Genomic DNA, 8,459 nt, shown 5'->3' with positions numbered 1-8,459 from the left:
TATTTTATTTTATTTTATTTTATTTTATTTTATTTTATTTTATTTTATTTTATTTTATTTTATTTTATTTTATTTTTTTAAACCCTTACCTTCCATCTTGGAGTCTCCAAGGCAGAAAAGTGGTAAGGGTAGGAAATGGGGGTCAAGTGACTTGCCCAGGGTCACACAGCTGGAAAATGTCTGAGGCCTGATTTGAACCTAGGTCCTCCCGTCTCTAGGATTGGCTCTCAATCCACTGAGCTACCCAGCTGCCCCCAGGGCCCACGTATTTTTTTTTAACCCTTAATTTTTGGTGTATTGTCTTATAGGTGGAAGAGTGGTAAGGGTGGGCAATGGGGGTCAAGTGACTTGCACAGGGTCACACAGCTGGGAAGTGGCTGAGGTCGGGTTTGAACCTAGGACCTCCTGTCTCTAGGCCTGACTCTCACTCCACTGAGCTACCCAGCTGCCTAGCCCACGTATTTTAAACTAACTCTTAACAGGTATGTGGCTTCATTTTTCTAATGGCTATTAATAAATCTTTTAAAACCCTAATATTTTAAAATCTATCCTTTTATATCCATTTTATTTCTTACACTACCAACATATTGCTACCACCTCATCCCCTACCAATCATCCTTCTACTCTTATCTCTCTACCCTTCAGTCTCTCTCCTCTACTGACTCTTTTCTTAGTGCCTATAAATATACCTCAGTCTCTTCCCTCATTAGAAAACCTTTACTTGACCCTACCATCCTCTCAGGCTATTGTCCTTTATCTCTTTTCCCTTCCACAGATAAACTTAAAATAAAAAGCAGTCTATAGTCTTTGCCCCACTCTCTCTACAGCACTCACTTCTCATCTCCCTCCAATCTGACCTCCAACTCAACTCAAATCGATCTCTCCAAAGTCGCCAACTCCAGTGGCCTTTATTCAAGCTTCATCCTTCTTAACCTCTTAGCAACAATTTGGCACTACTGATTACCCTCTCCTCTGGAATATTCAGTCATAGCTGGGTTTTTGAACCAATGATATCTCTTGATTTTCCATCTACCTATATGGTCTTCTTAAGTGGATGACTATACATACCTCCCTCTGATGTACCTCAAGGATCTGTCCTGAGTATTTGTCTCTATATCATCCCTCAGGTGGTCCAATTTTAGCTCTTAGTGGTCCAATTTTCATCTCTAGATGATCTCCAGACCTACATATCCAGCCCTGGTCTCTCTCCTGAGTTCCGGCCTAGCATCATCTACTGCCTATTTGAAATTTCACATTTGATGTCCTACAGACATCTTAAACTCAACACATCCAAAATAGAACCCAGTATTTTCCACCATTCAATCCATTCCTATTCCTGATTGTCCTATTTCAGGAAGGGTCATCTTTCAAGTCATTCTCAACTTTTTGTTCTCTTTGACCTCACATATGTCCCAATATGCCAAGTCTTATGAGTTTTTCCTCAACAACATCTCACAGTGGTTCCCTTCTCTCAATTTATATACCCACTACCCTACTTCAAGCTTCAGCAACCCTCAACTAGTCTATTACCACTGACAGTCTCTTAACTTGTCTCAGTGCTTTAAGCCTCTCTCCTCCCCAATGCATCCTCCATACCAGTAGTGTGAAACTCAAGTAGTAACAGGGGCTACTAAAGCGTACATAAATACCCACATAGAGGCATATTGACTTTGAAAACCACATATTAACATTACCCATGATTTGTTATTTTTTGTTTTCTTAAATATTTCCCAATTATGCTTTAATCTGATTCAGGTCACATTCTTGTGTGCTGCATGTGACCGGTAGGCAGCATATTTGACACCTTGGCTCCACATAATTGTTCAAGTGATATACCTAACACTCAGTTCTGATCATGACACTATGCTGTTCAAGAAGCTCTCACCTAGTAGCTCCCTATTACTGCTAGGATCAAATATTTGCTTTTTTTGAATCATAGAATTATAGATTTAGAATCAAAGGAACCTTAGAGGCTACATAGTCCAACTCATTTTAAAGATGGGGAATATCAGATCCAGAGAAATTAAATGATTTGCCCAAGATCACACAGCTAATAGACAGCAAAATCCACACCCAAACTCAGGTACTCAGCCTTCACATATAGCTAGATAGTTCACTGGCTAGAGCACTAGGCCTGGAAATGAAAGGATCTGAGTTCAAATTTGCCCTCAAAAACTTCCTGGCTATGTGGCCCTGGGCAAATCACTTCACCCATTTAACCTCAATTGCACAACACTTACCACTCTTATGCCTTGGAATCAAAATTTAGTATCAATTCTAAGATAGAAGGTAAGGGTTTTTTAATTAATAAATAAAAATAAAATAAAATAAACCAGCCTTGCCTTACCATTGATTCTGATGCAAACGCTCCATCTCTGCATTCCACATCTTTGTACAGGCTATGCCTTCTGCCTGGAATGTACTTTCTCTTTATTCCTGCCTTGTAGAATACCTAGCATCTTTCAAAATTTAGCTGAATATAATTTTTCCCACTTCCTTTATTTTTCTTGCTTTTTCACAATAAAGCTAATATGGAAATATGTTTTGCATGACTTCATGTGTAAAACTGATATCATTTTGCTTGTCTTCTCAAGGGGTGGGGAAGGAGATAGAGAAAGAGAAACAATTTCAAACACAAAAAATTTAAAAAGGAAGGCTAAAAACAAATAAACCTTTTTTTGAAAGTAATCAAGTTTAGCTGAAGTGTCCCTTCAATTAGGCTACAGGTAAAGCCTTTCCCCAGCTCTTAGTGCCATTCTCAAATTACTTTTAATTTATTTTGCATGTGTCCTCTGTGTACCTATATGTGTACATGTTGTTTCTTCTGATAGAATACAAAATCCCTTAGGCCAGAAATTATTTCATTTTTATCTTTGTATCCTCAGCACCTAGTATTGTTACAAGTGCTAAATAATTTCTTCTTAATTGACTGAAAAGCAACTGTCCTTAACCTCAAGAAGTTTACATTCTATCTTGTTTGGACACGTTTGTTCTCATTTTGTCTCTTATATTAGAATGTGTTCCTTGAGAGCAAGGGTTGCCTTTTGCCTTTCTTTAAATCCCCAATATTTAGCACAATGACCGACACATAGAAGGTGCTTAATAAATACTATTTGACTGTGTTATTGGGGGGACACAACTGTATATGTATATAAGTTGTCTACAGGAGCCCTATTCACCAAAACCCGCTAAATTTCTTCAAACATTAATTCCAAAAACCAAGGAAGACGAGCCATTTGTCTCAGATATACTCCCTGGAAGTAGGAGCTATGTAGAGACATAAAATAGCATTTCTCATTTCTAAAAGCAATCTGAAGCTTAGGGAGGTCAAATGGCCTAAAATTGCAAAGCAAGTTAACAGCAGAACAAACACTAGATCCAAGTGGTTCAACTTTTTTTCAAAATTTCAAAGTTGGATGGGACCTCAGTGGCCATTCAGTACAATCAATCTCAAAAAGAACCCATATACCCAACAAGTGGCCATCTGGTTTCTGCTTGAAGATTTGAGGTGGGGATGGGGTAGGAGGGAAAATACACTACACTCCAGGTGACCCATTCTGCTCTTCCATAGCTCTAATAAGAATCTTTTCCTTACATTGAGTGAAAATCTGTTTCACTGAAAAAAATCAGTCATTGCTTCTAATTTTGGCCTCTGAGATCAAACAGAATAAATCTAATCATTCTTTACCATGACAACTCTAAATATTTTAAGAGAAATGTCAACTTTCCCCTAAGTTTTTTCTTCTCTAGGCTAAGCAATCCAGGTCTTTTCAACAAATCTCCATATGGCATGACCTCAAAACCCTTCCTGGGTTTTCCTGGCAGCTCCCCTTTGGATATGCTCACACTGTTGACTCATATTGACCTTACAATCCACCCCAACCTCCAGATCCCTAAAAAATGTCTACTGATATCTCTCCAGCCTTGTGCTTTTGACTTTTTAACCTAAGTACATACTTTACATTTCTTCCTATTAAATTTTCATCTTATTAAATTTAGCCTAACAGTCTAGTCTGTCAAAATCATTTTTGGATCCTCATTCTGCTACTAAGTGTATTGGCTAACCTTCCATAGTCTGCATTTTCTGCAAATGTGATAAGCTAGTCATCTTTCTTTATCTAAATCATTCCAAAAAAATTAATAGCCCAAGATCAAGGGCAGATTCCTAAGAAACTCTACTAGAGACACGCTTCCCAGTTGACATCAAAACATCCTTGGAGCATAGCCATCAAATCAATTCCAAACCCACCTAATTGTATTGTCACTTAGCCCTTCAGTATAACACTAGATCCTTGTCAAATGCTTTTTAGATACGTGATATAAATAGGCAGTTTTCAGATGAAATCAAAATTATCAATAAGCACATGAAAAAGTGTTATAAATTCCTCCTGATTAGAGAAATGCAAATCAAAATAACTCTGAGGTACCACCTCACACCTAGCAGATTGGCCAATATGACAGTAAAGGAAAATAATAAATGTTGGAGGGGATGTGGCAAAATTGGGACACTAATGCATTGCTGGTGGAGTTGTGAATTAATTCAACCATTCTGGAAAGCAATTTGGAACTATGCCCAAAGGGCTTTAAAAAGCTGGCTGCCCTTTGATCCAGCCATACCACTGCTGGGTTTGTACCCCAAAGAGATAATAAGGAAAAATGTTTGTATGAAAAGCCGCACTCTTTGTGGTAGCAAAAAAATGGAAAATGAGGGGGTGTCCCTCAATTGGGGAATGGCTGAACAAATTGTGCTATATGATGGTGATGGAATAATATTGTGCAATAAGGAACAATAAACTGCTTGATTTCCATATGAGCTGGAAAGACCTCCACAAACTAATGTGGAGCAAAATGAGCAAAACCAAAAAAACATTGTATGCAGAAACTGAAATATTGTGCGACAATCATATGTAATCAACTTTGCTACTAATAGCAATGCAAAAGATCCAGGTCAATTCCAAGGAATTTATGAGAAAGAATGCTATCCACATCCAGAGAAAGAACTGTGGGAGTAGAAATGCAGAAGGAAACCACTTGGTTTTTTATTTGTTTAGATGAGTATTGGATGTGGGGTTTTGGTTTTTAAAAGATTACTTTGTTACAAAAATAAATAATATGCAAATAGGTATTGAACGGTAATTGTGCATTTTGGAATGACTTTGAACCTTGGAAGACTACATCTTCCAGAACTCTCTACCTTAACTTCCTCAGACACCTCCCACTTCCTTTGTGGGAGGTGTCTGAGAAAGTATAAAAAGAAGAGAGAGCGCTGGTTTTGGCACCCTTTTTGGAGAAGGGAGGAGAGAGTCTTTTGCTTTGGAGAGCCTTTTGCCAGGGAGATCTAACTCCTAGCTTTCCCAAACCTTTCTTTTACTAACCCTAAAATAAGCTCACTTTAATATCCCTATAGTCTAGCCCAGTGATGGGCAAACTACAGCCTGTGGGCCAGATGCCCCCCCCCATGTTCTATACCACCACGAGACATTATTCCTAATCTGATGAATACAATGAGTAGGATACAATGCAATGAAACTTTGAAAGAGTTGCCTTAGAAACAGTCTGACAGAGGAGCATTTCCTTTCCTTTGGCCCCCTTTTTAAAAAGTTTGCCCATTACTAGGCCTAGCCTGATTTTGTTCTGCTCTGAAGGACTTGGGTTAATTTCCCCACTGGGGCTGGGGGTTACCCTGGCTACCTTTCCTTCCTTTCCTTTTCCCTTCCTTTCTCCCATCATCCTTCCTCCCTTTTTCATCAACAATATGGGTATAACTCAGTGGCATTGTTTGTTGGCTCTGGGGGCAGGGGGAGGGAAAAGGGGAGGGAAAGAACATGAATCATGTAACCATGGAAAAATACTTAAACCAATTTAATTTTTAAAAAAAGAATATTTCCCTTTGTGATATCAGAGTTTCATGTTTAAAAGTTCCATATCACTCCTGGATTTACATAGGATTCCATTTTAGCTTTTTCTTAAGTCTTTGCCCTCCAAAAATCTTTGACCACCATCAGAATGAACTTAATTTCCCTCCTATTCTCCACTACAAATTCTCATATAGAACGCTCACTTTCTATTCCCCTTACCACCCCCAATCAGATTCCTATCTTTTCTACCCCAGCCACCAAATCTTCCTGGTTAAGGAAAATAGGGTCCTAAATTTCCTTCCCTGAGTCTTCTACCTTGTGAAACTTGAAATTATCCTTAAGTCAAGCCAAGAAATTAACTACTCTGCTTTTAGCTAAGAAGTGGAAGGGAAGAGAATCAGGATTTATTAGATGCCTGCTATGTGCCAAGCACTGTGCTAAGCACTTTACAAATATTTCATTTGAGAGAGAGCTCCAACAGATATCTGGATAAGTGAAGTGCCCTATAACTTCCAGGGAATACTTTGGAATCCTCTTAGACTCTCTAGGCAAGTTTCCAGGAACTAAGTGCATGGTGGCCCAGTAAAAAGCTTGACCATCAGACTATACTCCCATCATCACTATATCATGCCTCTCTTCTGGCTGGGTTTGTCTTCTGTTTCCCATTCTCCTTATCTGTTTCATTTTTCTACCCAGGTTATGGTTTCTGGTACTGTCCAATGACAATATCCCTTTTGCCTGCCACCATTGACCTACAAATGATCCCTGCCTCCCTCCTCTTGTTTCTGGATTTTTCATGAGAATACTTTTAGTTTATAAAATTGCTATATCTCACCTTTGATGTTTCTTATTTTACAAAGTAATAAAGTAAACCTTCCAGAACCATATTATATTCATGAGTTCCTTACAAGATATCTCAGTGATACCCTAAGGTCAAAATTGCCTCCTTGCATTAACATCTCTAGTTTATTTTTCTTGTTGCCCAAACTTTAGGCATTTGTGTACAGATATCTTAGGCAACTGGTTTTATTGCTAGTTCCTTTCTTGGATTTTGATTCTTATGAATTTCTGGACATTTCTTTAGCTATTCTTTGTTCTATGTTATCATTACTTTCCATGGTACCTAGCTAGGCAAATACGCTAAGGCAGTTTTTTCCTTCCCAGTTTCTTTTCAGTTTAAAACTCTTTTGATTAGATTTGTAAGACTTCAAACAAATGTATTCTCCCCTTCCCTTATTAGAAGTGTTCTAGCCCTGGATAGGAGTCTATTGTTCCCATATGTAAAGAGTATATTCCTATATTATGATACTTGCTTTGTTCTGAAATGTGATTTATGTTTGTATTTTAACATTGTGGTCTGAGGGTTTATTTTTAATATCTCTAGAAAAATCATGGGAAAAAGACAAAAGAAAACAAAAAAATTTATGAAGAAAGTGACAGTGATTAGATATTCCACAGGATATTGTGCTTAAGGCATCAATTCACAATGTTAATAATTTCTATGATTCTCCTGACTAGACAACAAATGGAGATAGGCAAGAATTAAAAATGAAAAGGTGATAAAAATACACAATCTGTTGCTAGAAATAAGTGCATTTTAAAAAAAAAGAAAGAAAGAATTGCAATGGGAAGAACACTGGGCTGAGAGTTGAGGAAGTCACGAAAAAGCTAATGCTATAGACCTCAGGAGTCACGCCTGTGCCATTGGATATGTGACTTGGTGCCATTTCCTTTATCTCTCTGTCCTTTACTCTTCCTATCAAGTGACAGTATGCAATTAGATCAGCCCTGCAGTCACTTGATTTTTTGTCTGAATTCATTTTCCCCCTTTCAATGTCTTCTAGTATCCCTACCTTCAGTCCCCCTACTACCTGAGGGAGCTGCAGAAAAATACGCGTATGCATATATGAGACATCTGACAGTGTTGGCTGAACAAATGAGTGAACGTAAAAGATAAAAATGAAAATAAATTTATGAATAAATAAAACAAACAAGTGAATGAGTTGGTGAAACAGGCAGAAAGCAGATGAGAAATCAGTGAACTCTAAGAGTCATTTGCACTAAGGTTCATCCTTCCCTTATCACTTTGGCGAAGTCCACATTTTATGCAACTCTAAAGTGCTTAAATCTCTAGTCCTTTATTTCCCTCTGGCTCCCAGTATTGCCTTCTGAATCAAGCCATACTCTCCATTTGTTTGTTCTTCCTTTGGACTGCAACAAAAACTTAAATTCATGTGTTTTTATTCTTACTCGCCTCTTCCTGGAACATTTTAGCTCCCAATACTGCCCATCTCCCTCTAGTTTGATGTTATTTTGAGTTTGGTGTTGTTCTGGCATTCTCAAGAGAAAATTCTCTCTAAGCTTCCTACCTTTGCTAACTCTAGTGTTCTCTCAGTTTCTTCCCTGCCACTTCTTTGTTCCACTGTGATTCTCTGAGTCTAGTTTGACATTTGCAATCCTAAATAATCCTCTTGCTCTTGTTAGATAAATTAATGAGTTCATTCTTACCACATCCTCTAAGGACATGGTGGCAAAACTATGGCATGGGTGGCAGAGGGGGCACTCAGAACCCTCTGTGGGCATGTGTTGTTGCCCTGGCAT

The sequence above is a fragment of the Gracilinanus agilis genome, chromosome X (assembly GCF_016433145.1).
Source record: "Gracilinanus agilis isolate LMUSP501 chromosome X, AgileGrace, whole genome shotgun sequence".
NCBI lineage: Eukaryota > Metazoa > Chordata > Mammalia > Didelphimorphia > Didelphidae > Gracilinanus > Gracilinanus agilis.
The sequence above is the reverse complement of the archived record's forward strand: the minus strand, read 5'-3'. Positions refer to the sequence as shown.